We start from the raw sequence: 17841 nt of genomic DNA, 5'->3' as shown, positions 1-17841 counted from the left end.
AAAATCTCATTAGGAGTGGCAGAGAAATGGAGTCAACTGTCAAGTACCTGCCAGAGTAATTATGATGCAAAAATAGCTGATGCTTCTGTGGCACATTGGCAACCCATTTAGATCAACCAGGCCCACGGTGTTTTCTCTTCTTTAATTTCACACAAGCTTAAACTTTGTCCACTACAACTAGGTTTAAATATAACTAGTAACTACGACCTGAATTTGTTGGGTGTTGAAGACAGGGATGGGCAGAGACAATCCACCTGGTCACATTTTGTCAGCAGCCAATTAATTAATAATTAAATGTTACCAGAAGTGGAAAGCATCCTTTTACTGGCTACTTAAGTGGCTCGACTGGGCTTTGGACAAGTGGGATATCTACTAACTTTTCTGCCACCAGCAAAGAGGCACTTTGTTGGGAAGGTGATTGGCCACCACTTTCCTGCACTACCTTGCCAGCCTTCCCACCTCTCAGCCCTTCCCCACAGGGCTGGTAAATGCAACTGTACGATTCAGGGTAACGGTCACTTTTCATCAGAATTATAAATGAGGTTGATTCCTGCTATGATAAAATCAGTGCTAACATTATAACGTGAGGTTCAGTCTGGCAAGTACTGAGCTTCTTTGTCTGCCTTTTGACATGATGCAAATGTGCTTTTGATGACGGACAATATACTTTTGAGCACTTGAGGAGAGTAAGGTACTGAACTTTCCTTTTGGCAAACATTTTACTGTTTTATTTAAATGAGGAAAACAATCTGCATTCTGACTGCCATCTAGAAAAATGATTAAAATGTTATATTTTTTAAAACTTTGATCTTAGACAACAGTGAAAGTCAATAGGGTATTTTGGTTTTCAACAGAATTTATGCTTAGAATGTAAGAGTCCAGAAGGTGTAGGTCAAGATGTAGAGATTTTTGTCAGGTATCTCTAAACAGAAGGAAATTCAACCAAGAAATTTGAAAAATAATTCCCCACCTCTTTGATTAGGTTTCTGATTTTCACTGAAGAATGTTTCTTTTTATCAAATGGTTGTGTTAAAGAAATTGATTGCTTGGCAAGTTAAACTGGCAGTTAATCTGTACGTAAACAATATTTGAACTTTGCGTGTGCTTTCTCATTGAGTATTTGAATATAAGACTAAATGACTTAGAATCGCAGTTTTCCTCAGATTTTGACTCACATTTGGAAAAATAAACCTCCTAAAACTTCCCATCTATAATTCCTTCACTCCTAATAAGTCTTTCATGGATGCATATTAATTTTTTATCTGAGTACATTTTTGAGAACTGCATCAATACGTTAATCTACAATGAGGGCATCATATAGTCATACAAATTGTTGACAACTCTAGCCTAACTCAAGTGGGATCCAGTGGATCCACTATTTTCAGAAAGCCTTTGACAAGGTGAGGCAAAGGAAACTGTTAAATCAGATAAGAGTCCATGGTGTTAGGGGCAAGGTAGATTAGAGGAGTGGTTGACTGGAAGAAGGCAGAGAGGAGGGATATAGGGGTCTTTTTCAGGATGGCTGCAGCTGACTAGTTGAGCTCCGCAGGGTCAGTGTTGGGTATACAACTATTCGCATTATAACTCAACCAACTGGACAAAGGAATAGAGGCTATTGTTGCAAAGTTTGCAGATTAAACAAAAATAGATAGAAAGACAGACAGTGTTGAAGAGTCGGGTAGGCTGCAGAAGGACTTGGGCAAGCTTGAAGAATGGGCGAAGAAGTGCCAGATGGAATATAATGTTGGAAAGAGGTGATGCACTTTGGAAGTAAGAAAAGGAGTATATATTTCTAAATAAGGAAAGACTTCAGAAATCTGGAGCGCAAAGGGACTTAGGATCCTGGTTCAGAATTCTCTTACTGTTACTATGCAGATTGAGTTGGCAATTAGGAAGGCAAATGCAATGTTAGCATTCATTTTAAGAGGGCAAATATACTTGTATTGCTGAGGTTATAGAAGTCTCGGGTCAGACTGTTTTTGAATATTGTGAGCAGTTTTGCACCCGTATCTAAGGAAGAATATGCTGGCATTGGAAGTGATCCAAAGAAGGGTCACAAGATCCCTGGTTGAAGGACTTGTCATATGAGGATGGGTTGAGGAGTTTGGATCTACTTTCCGTGGAGTTTAAAAGGATGAGAAAGGATCTGATTGAAACTTACAGAATATTTCAATCTGAGTGTGTTTTCGTGAATTACCTCAGTACATTTTTCTAGACTGAGAGCACCATAGATTCAATGTGGAGAAGTTGTTTCCAATAGTAGGAGAGACAAGGACCCAAAGGCACACCCTCAGAGTGAAGGCATGACACTTTAGAATTGAGATAAGGAAGAATTTCTTCAACTAGAGAGTGGTGAATCTGTAGAAATCTTTGCCACAGAGGGTTGTGGAGGCTAGGTCATTGAATGTATTTAAGAACAGAAATAGATAGCCTTTTGATTAGTCAGGGGTTCAAAGGTTACATGGAGGAGGCAGGAAAATAGGGTTTGAGAAACGTATCAGCTAAGATCAAATGGTGGAACAGTCTCGATGGGCTGAATGGCCTAATTCTTCTCCTATATCTTATGGAAGAAGGCAAAAATTTGGTTAAGTGAATTAAGGTTGAGCTCAAAAGAGATTTGGCTTATTACAATAAGTGGCCATGTCAAGAGAGATAAGAACTGTATCTCTCCAAATGTACGCAGCTATGTGATATAAAACAAAAAGCCATTAAATAGACTCTTGAAGAAACAGTAGAGTATTTTTAAACAAACAAGTTGTCTCCTGACACAAGAGGCTGGTAAGGGATAGTGGGGCATCAATGGGAGGAAATAATGTGCCCTCGGGAACCTTACAAACTTCAGCAAGGTCAATACTGGAGAATGCTGTTGGAACAATACCAACATAATTATCATTAACTTGAATTTTCAGTCCTCTATGCTTAAAGTATTCTCAAAACAAACATAATTGACTGAAGAGCTGCCACTTCTTAGAAATTGTTTATTGCTAGCATCTACCAATTCCTAAATGGTTGTGCTATGGCAGTATTGTCAACAGGTAATTGATTGGAAACTAGTGCTCACAGGAATCACAAAGTACAAGCTGTTAAATTTACTCACAATATTAAATTAGAATTGTAAAATGGCCTCTGAAGGGCAAAGGAAAGAGAGAAGTGTTAACATTTGTTTATTATTGACTTACAGACCATTTGAGATCCATAGCTAAAGAAAGGAACAAATAAATAACATTTATATAGAGTCTTATTCCAGTATGGAATCATCCCAGTGCATTTTGTGTAATGAAGCAACTTTTTTTTTGATGTATGGCAAAGTGTTTCAATTAATCATTTCCACTGGGGAGCTGCACTTGCAGAAAGCAGAGATTGGAGAATTGATATAACTGATCACTCCTCCTTCAATTGCAGTTTCTCCTGCTAGTTGAGGATTGATGAATTTTCATCTTTACTGTTGTAACTAAAACAAATAATAAAGAGTTTCTAGTTATTTTCATCATTTATTATCCTAAAGATATAACAAATCAAATACCCAGTTCAGAAGCCCAATTCCTTGTGCAGCAAAATCGACATTGGCTTTTAAACAATTGCTTCAGTGCACAAACTTAAAATAAAACACAGTACTACTCTCTTCTGAAATCATCAACCATTAGGTTACCACCACAGTAATGGATTGCTCACATAAAGCAATTGATTTGTGTTTCTATTCGGCAGTCATGAGGACTTGAATCTTTGGCTTTAAAGAAAAGACTCAAATTGTTAATGGTTTGCAGATGCTCAAGTAATGAATCCAACAGTCAAACCAAATTTGAATGCTCTCCAGCAACAGAGGCACAATATTAGCAATGATAGAATTTTACCATCAAAAGAATTTGAAATGAACATGGTTTGAAACATTAAAACATAAGATTTGGTAAGATTGTGGCTGATCTGACTGTGAATATGGAGCTTGCTGCTAACTTTCATTTATAAAACGAGTTTTATTATAGTTGTTTACAATGACATTACATCAAGGTGAATCAATCAAGTATCGTTCTCTTGCTGTAGAATGTGGACTAAGCAGGTAGAATGTGGACTAAGCAGACGTGTTTCATTACAGGTGTAATATGCTTGTTAAAAATACTCAAATATCCATGAGTTTTTGCACAGTGTGCCCAGGATTTGCCTGAGGGAAAAGGTTACAATTCCCCATCTCCTCATACTAAAAAATATCATGATCACAACTGGATTCCGTCATCGGTAGCAAATAATTCTGAAGGTTTGAGTCCAAAGCAAATGCTTGGAATTAGTGAATATAAAGTCTTGTTATCAATCTGCAATCTGCCAGCAATTTACAGCTAATTTATCAATGACCATGCAGCTGCACACAGTATAGTAAAGCTCTCCACATAACTATTGCACAGTATTTGAGAACATTGTATCTTAGCAGGGAACAGGAAATCACTAGAGTAATTAGAAAGGTGCACTGTAGTGTACGAAATAATAGAGGACTGTTGTGTTTCCAGCCCAACATATCATTAAAGTCACAATTGTTATTTAATGTGGCACAATCATCTTTCTGATCTTCATCAAATCCACTTAAGTAATTATAACTTCCTTCATTCATTGGCTTTGACAGCTACCTGGGCAGGAATGCAGTGTATTTAATGGCAAGTAAGCCTTTCTCCAGCAAAGTAAATTCAAATGTTATGCACATACCAGAATTTAACACTACAGCATAACTTCTAACTTGTGATATATCTTTGCACCCCATGTATATTTTGAAACATATTGTTCCAGCAATCTGAAACTTGGGGGATTCTCCCGATGACTTGATGACAAAATGTGTAACATCTCACCAAGCTATAGAGGATAAAATCAATGAGGTAAAAACAATGACTGCAGATGCTGGAAACCAGATTCTGGATTAGTGGTGCTGGAAGAGCACAGCAGTTCAGGCAGCATCCAACTGCTGTGCTCTTCCAGCACCACTAATCCAGAAGCTATAGAGGATTACAAGCGCTCGAAGACAACTTAATCAGTGAGAGCCAAGATGGCAATTAATATTCTATCGTTGGCAACATTACCTTAAGGTTATGGAGCAGAAATAAAGATTGCTCCAGACCTGACTCCTAATTGTTGTTTCATAATACCTGACTAGAAGAGTAAATACACACAAATATTAAACAAGAACAGATCAGGTTCAGTTGTGATAGTGTTCATTGTTTCATGGTCATCCATGTGTACAGGAACAACAGCAGCAGATGCATGGAAACACTACCACTTGCAAGTTTCACTCGAAGCTACAAACCTTCCTGAATTGGAATCATATTGCCATTCCTTCACTATCACTGGGCCAAAAGGTCATGGAACTCTTTAACAACACTGTGAGTATTCCTATGTGACAGGGACTTAAACAGTTCAAGAGGGCAGCTCACCACCACATCCTCAACGGCAATTAGAAATGGACAGTAAACGCTGTCAAACCCATACACCCATGAATGGACAAATTTTGAAATGTTTCAATTAGACATGGTATTAGAGTGTTTCTTAGGGCTGTGGAATAGTTTCCAAATAAAGCTTCATTAGATCATGTGAGAGAAAAAGATAGAAAATAAGGTTTCTTTTACTCTGAATCTTTCAGGGTGCTGGGGTGAGATTTAACTTTGGTAATGATGTAAAGTAAATGGGAGCCAATTGACAGCTATTATATATGACACCTGATTAGTCTTTCCATTGATTTCATTGTTCAAGAAAATTGAGTGGGTCATCTCACTGGATCAGGTACTCAAAGCTTTGGAGGGGATGCATAAGAAAATTAATCGAACCAATTCTATCATGATGAAGCCCAAGTTCAAATCCCACCTACCTCAAAGGTGTGGCAAAATGTACCTGAACGGGGTGAATAGGAAAATATCTTCCATTTTACAATTAATGTAAAAGTTGGGGAATGAGGAAGGGGCTGAGTGCTCCTTAGAATACAGAGTGTTTGAGGATATTTGACAAAATCATAAATGTTCAAAATCATAAATAGCATTGTTAAAGTGCAAAAAATTACAGATTTGAGTTATTTGGCAAAATAATCAAAAGTGATTTTTTTTCCTACATATGAAAATAGCAAGTTGCTGTGATAGGAATGAGATTTACTGGATAGGTCTGACACAGTCATTGGAGGCTGTATGGCCTCCCTTTTATGCTGCCATTGTGTGACATGACTGCAGGCCAGTCTACTAACACACCTTCACCAAAATTGAATATTGGGTCTGACACCATTAGTGACAAACATTACACAAGTCAGATTGAAAGACTGATGCATTACTAATCTCTGTAAGTAACTTTACTGACAAAAGTGATTGGATTCTTCTTGTTTCCCAACTAACAAGGGAAAGGTTGGATGAGCACCTTTTTTTTAAACTGAAGAGACTATTCACTGAAAATGGTTAAATCATGTCAATCGAGCATCAAGGAAGTTTGCTCTCTTTTTGCAATTCAGCTTTCAACTATTCAAGAATCCATAATTATCTGAAATTCAGCCATAAATTTACAAACAACACAGCGGTCATTTTATTGTCCCTTTTGGTGTTGGTGTGGCTACTTCAGGCAACATATCTTCAACAGTCATGGATGGTTGATACAACTGTAGTGCTTAGTGAAACAAAACATCTGCTCTTCCCACATCCACTTGGAGATGCCATTTAAATGATCTGAGTGAATTTTTTTTTAGATATGGCTCATATTTATTGACCCATACACAGACATAGCTGTGATATTTTTGTTTTGATTATGTACAACCTTCAAACTCCAATTTCGGGTCAAGTACTAAAAGCAGATAAATGTAACAGCTAATCCACATTTCTGGTCACTTTCAAAGTCTGTAATCATGAAAATTATTGTCAGTGAATACGACTGGACCAGATTATGGTGGCTGGAGATGGAATCAGTGTCAGGCAGCAGCAATTTACATAATAATGGGTTCTGAGTGTTTCATCAGCACCTTTTGTTTGCTTAGTGTGCAGTGCTACAGTAAATTGTAAAAAAGTCATTTCTCTGCAATCAGCTACACAATATCAACAGTAAATAAAGGAAAAGGAAAATAAATTCTGATTAAAGAATAAACAGAAGCCGTTAAGATCGATCTTCTGTGACATGTTGACTACTCAGATCAACTGAAAATTTTCAGCATTTAATCACTGCTCTACACTGCCATTTTCCTAAGATGCAAATTCTGAAATGTGTACATTTACTGGACATCACACAGCAGTAACCAGTATGTCCTGCAAGCGAATTGTTTTAGTCGCGGCAACATTTAAAATATTTTTACTAACATAAAATATAATTGTCACACTAGTAATTGCAATCCCAATGAACATCCCTTTTGAATAATGAAAAACACTCTGGGTATTTCCACCTAATATCGAATTTTTAAAAATAGGCCCCACAGAATTCCAGCAACGACTCTTTCCGATTCAAAACAAAAACTTTAAAATTAAACATTTATGGCCTCAGAATTTTATTTGACTTTTGCAAAAACAACCTCAGTAACCAAAATTAGCTTTTGAGTGTTGCTCTTAGTATGTTGTAAACAAAACATTTGAAAGATTTTTTACATTAGCACGTCCTTCATTTTCTTCTGAATGCTTTAGTTACACAGAGGTGGAAGAGGGAAACGGCAGATGAATTTCCACAGGGATTCTCTCAATTGTCTGCTTTAACTTTAGTGGAAGAGCTATGGATAACTTAAGATAAACAACAGATGCGCCAGCATAGATTTATCACCAATACTGTTAACTCACAATGTCCTTTCAGCTGCTCACTTTGACATGCTATCTCAGCAGTTTAAAAGAATTGTGCATCTGCAAGTTTTTCGATCACCCGAAACCCATCAGATAACCCCAGTTAGAAGCTTTTGTACTGTCACTTCCCCATGCTCTAATATCATTTCCCCCATGAAAGTCAGATCATGCTCCCTCAATATCCTGTTATCTATGCACTGGCATGCAACATTGAAGTTTTTAGGTCTTTTTGCTCTGACTTATAATTCTCTTTTTTAAAACCACATCACATCCATCTCTAATACCCATCTTTGATTCACCCTCCTAAAGCGTCATCTTAAAAACCCAACTCTAAAAATGCCTATTAACACTATCTTTTCACATGTTATCTATATTTCCAAGGTATTTGACATGTTGTCACCTGAAAGCTTCATACTCACTACTCCCTCCCTCTCTGGTTGGCTGTCCCTTTGATCAAATTTCAACACCACCAATAGCACTGAAACTGCTACCATAAAAGTCAGTGTCACATTATTACTCTTCAGCCACTATATCTTTTTGACAGAAAGTGCTGGAAAAACTCAGCAGATCCAGCAGTGTCTGTGGAGAGAGAGAAAAACAAGTGCAGTATTTCAAAGAAGTCACATTGGACTTGAAACATTAACCCTGTTTCTCTCACAATAGATGCTGCCACACCTGCCGAGTTTCTCCAGCACTTTGCTTATGTTACTTTCCAGAAACCACAGTTTTTTTTTGCTTTTGTATATCTTTTTGAGTTGCATCCATAGCTTTTCCTGTTCTGTGCAAAGTGCCTTTCAAGTGTTTGAACATCAATCTGTTTTAATACAACTAGGGCACCTCCAATAAGTGTTTCTTCTTCAGTCTTCAAGTAGAAAGCTGAGGATCTATTTTTGGCCCGTCTTCCTTCTGGCCTACATGCTGCTCCTCAATAATATCTTTTATCGGCAGTGGGTCATTTCCCATGTTAGAAAGAAAACCTTCTGTTAGTGGGAGTCATATCTGGCACAAAAGAACATGACTGTGATTACTGGAGGCCAAACATCACAGTCCTATGACAATGGAATGAATTCCTTGTTGTGGTCCATTCCAGACCATTTCAGCAGCTTCTTCTATGACCTTGTCTCCATCATAAGATGAGAAGTGGGGGTGATTACTGATGATTGTACAATGTTCAGCTCCATTTGCCGCCTCTTAGATACTGGGATGAGTAGCTTTGGGTTGATCAATGACAATTAACATTTGTGCCACGTAACATTTGTGCCACACAAGTGCTGGCAATAATCATCTCCAACAAGAAAGTATTTAATCTTGACTTTCAAAGGCATTACTGTCACTGAAACCCCAACTATCAACATCCTGAAGGATACCATTGACCAGAAACTGAACTGGGCTCACCATAAAAATCTGTCGGGGTCAGAGGCTAGGAGTTTTGTGGAGACTAAATTTGATCCTAACTCCTCACAGCCTGCCCACCATTCCCAAGACATAAATCCAGAGTGTGATGGGATATTCTACACAGGTGAGTCCAGTTCCTTACACTCAAGAAGCTTGACACCATCCAGGACAAAGCAGCCCAAATGATTGGCACACAGCTATCACCTTAAATATTCACTCCTTTCACCACTGACACGCAATGGCAATAGTCTGTACAATCTACAAGATACACTGCAGCAATTCACCAAGCCTCCTTCAATAAAAGCTTTGAAACATATGAGCTCTACCGCCTTGAAAGACAAGGGTAGCAGTCGCAGGGGAATACTAACACTTGTAAGCTCCCTTCCAAGGTCCCACGCCATCCTTACAGGGGACTATGACACCATTCCTTCACTGTTACTGGGCTTAAAAACCTATAACTCCCTTCCTAACTGTACTATGCTTGCATGTGCATCACATGGGACTGCAACATTTCAAGAAGTCAGCTCACCTCAACTTCTCGAGACCATTTAAGGAATGGGCAACAAATGCTGATCTGACCAGAAAGAAATGTCCTTTTGTGAAGGAATAAATTTAAGAGTACAAACATTGAAGAGACAAAAGTTAGTATGTCCAGAAATACTTTATCAGGGGAGGTGATGGCCAGGTGGCATTATCGGTAAACTGTTAATCCAGAGACCCAGGTCATGTTCTAGGGACCCGTGTATGAATCCCACCACAGTAGATGGTGGAATTTGAACTCAGCAAAAATCTGGAATTAAGAGTCTAATGATGATGATAAATCCATTGTCAATTATTGGAAAAATCCACCTGGTTCACGAATGTTCTTTAGGGAAGGATACAGCCATCCTTACCTGGTCTGACCTACATGTGACTCCAGGCCTACAATAATGTAGTTAACTCTTAACTGCCCTCTGGGCAATTAGGGATGGGCAATAAATGCTGGCTTAGTCAGCAACATCCTCATCCCATGAACGAATAAAAAGTTGCAAGTATTTAGGACAAACACCAGCCTTCTCTGCGTGTATAAGACTATAAACAATCATGGGCGAAAGTAAGGACTGCAGATGCTGGAGATCAGAGTCAAGATTAGAATGGTGCTGGAAAAGCACAGCAGGTCAGGCAGCATCCGAGGAGCATGAAAATCAATGAAAATCATGAAAATCGGGCAGGAGACCTTCATCAGGACCCCTTTTCCAGCACTACTCTAATTTTGACTAGTATAAACAATCCTGGCAATCTCTTTGGCTCAGTGCTAACTTCCAAATTTGCACAAAATGCATCACCAAGAAACCTTCTACCAAGCACCATTCTTCATTCATCGTTCAACATAGTTCTCACCAGCCTAACTGTTTAGTTATTCTGCAATATAACATATCTAAAATCCTTATCCTCATCTAGAAATCTCTCCATTGCCTTCCACTCCATTATTATTACACCTTTCTCTCATGGATTTATCTTCAAATGTTGATGTCTTGTGCATTGCGTCCTTTGCTACTCTATTACAACCTGAGTTTTCAATATCTCAAAACAGCCCTCTTGAACTTTCACTACTTCCTTCCATTTCTATCAGTATTTTCAAAAAGATTCTCAAAATCCACCTCTTTGATCATGCTTTTTGCCCATCTCTTGTTTTCCATCCTCTGGAATAACCTTGTGTTGAAATATGCTGTATCAATTAAGATAATCCACAAAAGGATCTTATAACTTTTCTTCTTACAATTGCTGATTCTGAGAAATGAGAGCCAAATACTTATTCTGCAGACAATGCAGAGAGCACTTCTCATCTAGTACTGCCTGTGCCTTTGTTGGAATGAACAGACCTTGCACAATAATGCAAAGGCAGTTCATTTAAATACTTCAATGACACTGATAATTTATGTCATGACATGTTGGGAGTACCATGTACAAAAAACAGAAATTGCAGGAAAAACCTAGCAGCTCTGTAGCATATGTGAAGAGGAAGCAAAGTTAATGTTTCGGACCCAGTGAGCCTTCTTCAGAACAGACTGTAGATAAGAAAAGGTTAGTATTTACACTGATGTGGTGGGGGAAGGAGTAACTTGAAGGTTTAAAATCACACAACACCAGGTTATAGTCCAACAGGTTTAATTGGAAGCACACTAGCTTTTGGAGCGACGCTCCTTCATCACTACCACCTGATGAAGGAGTGTCACTCCGAAAGCTAGTGTGCTTCCAATTAAACCTGTTGGACTATAAGCTGGTGTTGTGTGATTTTTAACTTTGTACACCCCAGTCCAACACCGGCATCTCCAAATCAGAACTTGAAGGTGGAGGTGGAGTCCAGAGAGACAGCACGATAGTTGGACAAAGGAATGGGTAAAGAACAGCCTGAGAGAATCAACAGCTGCTTATCAACAGCTAATTAGTAGCTGACAATGAGTTGTTTGTAGCAGCCCATGTGATAACAAGGCCTGGTTTGTGGCAATTGAGATAAGGATATAGAAGTGAAGAAGGGCCTGTGCCCGAAACGTCGAATCTCCTGTTCCCTGGATGCTGCCTGACCTGCTGTGCTGTTCCAGCAATAAAGTTTCAACTTTGATCTCCAGCATCTGCAGACCTCACTTTCTCCTATAGAAGTGAATGCTCAGGCTCAAAAATTCTTAAACTCAATATTGAGTCTTGAAGGCTGCAGGATTCCAGTTTGGCGAGTACAATGTAGTACCATTGGCGAGACCCAATAACTCAGTTTCCTTAGTACTTTTAAAAGCACCACATTTTCAAGAATTACAAACCTGATTACATACATCATGGAGGTGAACTTCAGATAGTTCAATGCAGAACCTGCACAAAAACTCTCCTTTAGGTTCAGTAAAGTATTTTCATGAAATGAGAGCCAGGTTTTTGAATGAAAAAGTGCTTGTGATGCATAAAATATATGATTGCTTGCCTTTGTGAGATGCCTTTGTGTGGGTATCAAATGAGGACTCTGACTCCCAGTCTATCCCCAGATACAGCCTTAGACTGACTACTTGATTGAGGTGTTTGTGTCTCAAGGTAGGGAGTATGCTTAAAGAGAAAGGAGAGGGAAAGTAAAATCTAATTAATTTTAAAACTTAAAATATTTCAATATTCTAACTTTCTTCTCAGAATGGATATTAAATCTAACACGCTGTTGTCTTAATATATTAAACTATATTTTATTTTATACCACTAACAAATTTCACATTTGATATAAATACTTTCAAAGTTATCCTGTTATTCTCTTTTATTTTGCTTCTAACTGTGATACCAATTGACTAAATGTGAACATAAAATGTACTTAAGATTTGCAAATAATTATTAGAAATGCTGAGGGACATTTCGTTTTGATGAAATCTTCATTTCACATAAACATCTACAACTATCCTGCTGCTTTAATTTTACTTCCAGTTGTTTTATTATGTTCAGGACTATCAGCAGGCAGCACTATAAAATTCTTATTGGAGGCATGGAGAGATTTCCTTGTGTACACACCAAACTTGCTTTTGTTGCTAAACAAGTTAAGGCAGGTTTTCAAAGTCAGTCTTGTAAAATCCCTGATCTCAAGGGAGCACCAAAATGGCCATCATCCCTGACAGTAAATCTCCATGTAGGAGGAATCGAATCAAGCTTTCAATAGGTACATATGCCAAATAAGTAGGAGGAATTAAATACCATGAAACCTTTAGAAACCAGGGTGCAAGAAAACACAGAGCAGGAGGGGAGCATCTGGCAAAATGGCAACTAGTTAGCAGCTGCCACGATGACCTCTAACTGCATCCATAGCAACTAGGCTAAAGATGGAGTTCAGTTTTATTATTTTCACACCCACAATGTCAAGCTTGTGAATCCCAGTGCTATTTTGTAGCTGAAATCAGCAGACAGATCTATTCATTGGACCAGAGCCGATATCCTTTAGCTAATGAGTGCAATCATCACTTTCTTGGCAGAAACTGCTGCATGAGGAGATAATATGCACCATAGTAATATTTACCCAAAACATGATGAAATGGTCACAGAAAGGAACAAAAACCTAACTTGAAGCAGAGGTATTTCTGTAGCCTGTAATACTTGATCCATTTGGCTACCTATTTTCCAAGCTCATAAACAACAATATTTTGCTATGTTGGAACTGAAATCTTGGTTTTTAAGGGACTATTATTTCTTCAAAGACTTTGAGAGAAGTGCTTAATGCATAACGTAGAGAAGGAATAAATTTTTATCATGACGCTGTCTAAAATTGATAAAGATCAACAATTAGTCTTGTAATTAAATTTGACCTCCATTTTCAAAAAATATCCAGGATTACACATGGAACACGATAAAATTCACATTGGTAATCTCAAGCCTTTCTTACATACATATCAATCTTTTTGTTTGCTGAGTCAGTTAAGGAGATTTTACAATCAGACATGTACGACCTCTAATCTGAAGGTAACAGCAAGACTATCACTACCAACAATACCTGAAGCAAACCAGCCTTGGAAGCCTATCACCACATCCTCACTCATAGAAGTGCCTTTCTAAATTTTCTTTTCTTCACCATTCAAAAGATCCAATTGCTCACTACGTTGAAACAACTGGGAAACCAGATGGTTTTTGCAGCCAACCCCTTCCACTGCTGTTCTTCTGAAGGAAAGGAATTTGACTTGGAATTCTAACAGTAAGACACTGAAAAACATCAGCAAATAGGACACCTCTCCTTTTCTTAAGGCTCCTTCTGTTTACTCACATCCTAAAAAGCTTAGTGTGGCAACATCTTTCAATTGCTCTATAAAATCAGTTGCCCTACCATCAATTTTCCTGTCTACCATCTACAAGACACAAATCAGGGGTGTGATGGAATATTCCCTGTTTGTCTGAATGAATGCCACTCTAGCAACACTCAAGAAGATTGACACCACCCAGGACAAAGCAGTCAACTTGATTGGCACCGCATTCACAAATATTTAGTACCTCCACCACTGGTACTCAATAGTAGCAGTGTGTACCATTTGCATAATGCAGTGCAGAACTTCACCAAAGATCCTTCGACAGCCCCTTCCAAACCCTAAACCACTGCAATCTAAATACAGTAGCAGAAAAATGGGAGCACCACCACCTGCAAGCTCTTCTCTAACCCACTCACCATTCTGACTTAGAAATACTTCACTGTTGCTTCAGTTTCAGGGTCAATATCCTGGTACTCATTTCCCAGCAGTATTGTGGGTCTACCTACAGCAAATGGGTTGCAGCTGTTCAAGAAGTTTGTTCTTTCTCAGGGACAACTAAAGGCAGAGAATAAATTTTGGCCCAGTCAATGATGCCCACATCCCATGAATGAATAAAAAATAAAATTATGATTTGTTGTTATTTGGTTAGTTGCAGCAAACAGTTAGCCAAACATTGCTTTCAGTATAAATGCAAACGACCCCCTCGCCAGGTGCTTCACTTTCTGAATTTATTTCCTTCAACTCACAGATTTATATCAACATGATTTAAAAGTAGCTGTTGAATCCCTGTTGATATAGGAATATAGTTTAATAATCAAAAGAACTACTCAAGAGATTTAAAAGCTATAGCACCCAATGTCAACAACTGATAATTTAGGTGTCTTCTTCATCTTCTTAGGCAGTCCTTCAGGATTTTTGAAAATTCATTCACAGGATATGGGCATCTTTGGCTAGGCCAGCATTTATTACCTATCCCTAATGGTCCAGAGGGCAGTTGAGAGTCAAGCGTGTCACTGTGAGTCTGGAGTCACATGTAGGCCAGACCAGGTGGGAATTGTAGACTTCCTTCCCTGAAGGACATTAGTGAGCCAGATGTTTTTTTCTGACAATTGACAATGATTTCATGGACATCAGTAGAGTCTTAATTCCAGATTTTTGTTTTTTTTATCAAATTCAAATTCCACCATCTGTCATTGTGAGATTTGAACCCAGGTCTGCATAACCTTAGCTGAGTTTCTGGATTAACAGTCAAGTGGCCATTGGTTAGCTTCCACTCTATTTCAATTGGTTCTAAAATGGCTGATAATAGCACTGCTCACATGAATGTTGGTGGTTGGAGGATTGGCTGGACAAGTTGTCTGGAAGGTTGTGCACTCTCTGTGACACTGTGACCCTGCAATGGTGTGCGCTTGATAAAATTTCTCAATTTGTTCAATGCCTTCCCAAGTAAATCTTCTCAATTTTAATTGCTCATAAGCCACAAAACTGAAGTTGAACAATGACCTGGAGCTCAGTTTCTGAGTGAGAATGCACACAAGTGACTAAAATTGGTGTGATTTTAGTTTTGGATTGAAGGTGACATAGGTTAACAGTTTCCTGCCCAGTCTGTCGATGATCTCTGTGTATGACAGTAATTTGTGAAGGTGAGGTGCAGTTTCGCAGTGATGAAAATGGAGAAGAGAATATGTGCGATGACGCAATCTTATTTGACCCCAATCTTTACTGAAATTGAGTCAGTGATATGTAGTTGGTGTCCTGAAAGGTATTCTTATTATCCTCCAATCCTGTCAGCTGTGATGCAAATGTTCAGCTCCATGCCTTTCTCCTTTGCAAAATGTGAATCACAATTTGGAAAAAAAATATTGTTTCTTATTTTATCCAGTTGTAAGACATTTACTTTTAAGCTTCAATTCTCACAAAAAAACTAATCATTAGTATAAACATCTCTCCACTTCTCTCTCCCTTCGTAAAATATCTTTGCTGCATGCTATATTGACAGTTGCTGCACCTACCTGTTCAGGAAAGTATGGAAAACAGTCTTTGTAACTACAGGTTGGTGGTGGAGAAAGGTTTGGTAACAAAAATCAAGGGGGAAAAATACAGCCCTTGAATTAATTAAGGAGAATCAACATTGATTTGCAAAAGAGATATCTTGTTTGACTAATCAAATTGAAGTATTTCTTCAAGTGACAGTCAAGGTTGACAAAGGAATGTGATGAATATCATTCATACAGATTTCAATTAAACTTTTGGAAAATGCCAAGAAACAAAACTGAAGTTCAAAGAATAGGTGAGTAAGTTTTTTGTGGAACGCTTCATGAATTTGCATGTCATTTTTGCACACTGGCCATGCTAATCTTCTTGTGTTGTTTCAATTTTAGTGCTTAGCTTGGATAAAAATTGACATAAGGACAGGTAACAGCAAGACAAGTTAAGTGCTTATTTTTTTCCAACTAGAGGGGGTAGACAGTGGTGGTCTCCAAGGGTCAGTGTTAGGCTCACTTTTTTAAAAAAAAGTATGTTATGAAAATTGGAATACAGAGTAAATATGCAACATTTGCCAATTATATTAAACTTGAAGGTTTAATAACACTGAAAATGACACCAATTGATTATGACAGGACAAAGGCTTACAGAACGAGCAGACGTGTGACAGGTATAATTTAACACAGAGAAGTGAGAGGTCATCCATTTTAGCAAAGGGCATAGGGAGAAATATTAGTGACTTTGTAGGGAGGCATTAGTGGAGAAAGAGAGACCTAGGGATCTATGTGCATGGGTCTTTGATAGAGGCAATATATATTGAGAGGGTAGTTTATTTTATTCATTAATGGGACATGGGCATCACTAAGTGGACCAGTATTGATTGCTGATTCCTGTAACCTGCTATCTTGAACCACTGCAGTATCTGTGCAGTAAGTTAGACCCACAATGCCATTAGGGAGAAAGTTCCAGGATTTTGATTGAGCGACAGTGAAAGAAAGGCAACATATTTCCAAGTCAGGATGGTGTTTGGCTTGGAGGGGATCCTGCGGGTTGTGGTGCTCCCATGTATCAGCTGCTCCTATTGGTGGTTGTTGCAGTTTGAAAAGTGATGCTGAAGGAGTCTTGGTGAATTTCTGCAGTATATCTTGTAGATGATACATACTGCTGCTACTGAGTGCCAGTGGTGGAGAAAGTGGATGCTTGTTGATGTGATGCCAATCAAGTGGGTTGATAGTGTCAAGCTTCTTGTGAGCTATTGGAGCTGCACACATCCCAGAAAAATGGGAAAATGCCATCACTCTCCTGACTGCTGTCTTGCAGATGGTAGATAGGTTTTGGAGGGTGAGGGGGCGAGTTACTTGCTGTAAGAATCTTAGCCTCTGATCTTGTAGCCATTGTGTTTGTATGGCTAGTCCAGTTCAGTTTCCTGTCAATGGTAATCCCCAGCTTGTGAATAATTCTGAATTCAGTGGTGGCAACACCATTGCATGTCAAGGGATAATAGTTAGATGATCTTTTGTTGAAAATTATTGTGAATGACTCCACTTTATCTTTTGCACTGATGTGCTGAGTTCTTCCAGTTTTGAGAATGGGGATATTTGTGGAATCTTCACCACCTCCAGTGAGATGTTTAGTTATCCAGCACCAAAACCTGTTTTTGGCAGCGCTGCTGAGCCCAGGTCGGACCATTGATTATGGGATTGCTTATATCACTTGCCACATATGTTCATTTGGCACACAAGTAGTCCTATGCTGTGTCTTTACCAAGTTGACACTTCATTTTCAGGTATGCCCGGAACTGCTCCTGACATGCCCTCCTGCACTCTTCATTGAACCAGGATTGATTCCCCTGGCTTGATGGTAATGGTTGAGTGGGGATATGCGGGGCCATGAGGTTACAGATTGTATTGGAGTACAATTCTGCTGCTGTTGATGCCCCACAGTGCCTCATGTGTGCCCAGACT

The 17841-nt window shown here is 38.7% G+C and overlaps 1 protein-coding gene and 1 non-coding gene across 2 annotated transcripts in view; both read right to left on the bottom strand.

Annotated features, from left to right (window-relative positions):
- The window catches only part of LOC122550661 (PC3-like endoprotease variant B), an 869748-nt gene that overhangs the window by 248198 nt on the left and 603709 nt on the right, over window positions 1-17841 (bottom strand). The window lies entirely within an intron of this gene.
- Window positions 16191-16292, bottom strand: LOC122551207. Its single transcript, XR_006312056.1, has one exon. It is a non-coding gene; the product is annotated as a U6 spliceosomal RNA (small nuclear RNA).

The sequence above is a fragment of the Chiloscyllium plagiosum genome, chromosome 6, assembly GCF_004010195.1.
Source record: "Chiloscyllium plagiosum isolate BGI_BamShark_2017 chromosome 6, ASM401019v2, whole genome shotgun sequence".
NCBI classification, from domain to species: Eukaryota; Metazoa; Chordata; class Chondrichthyes; order Orectolobiformes; family Hemiscylliidae; genus Chiloscyllium; species Chiloscyllium plagiosum.
Note: the sequence above shows the minus strand (reverse complement) of the source record. Positions and strands in the feature narration are given on the sequence as shown.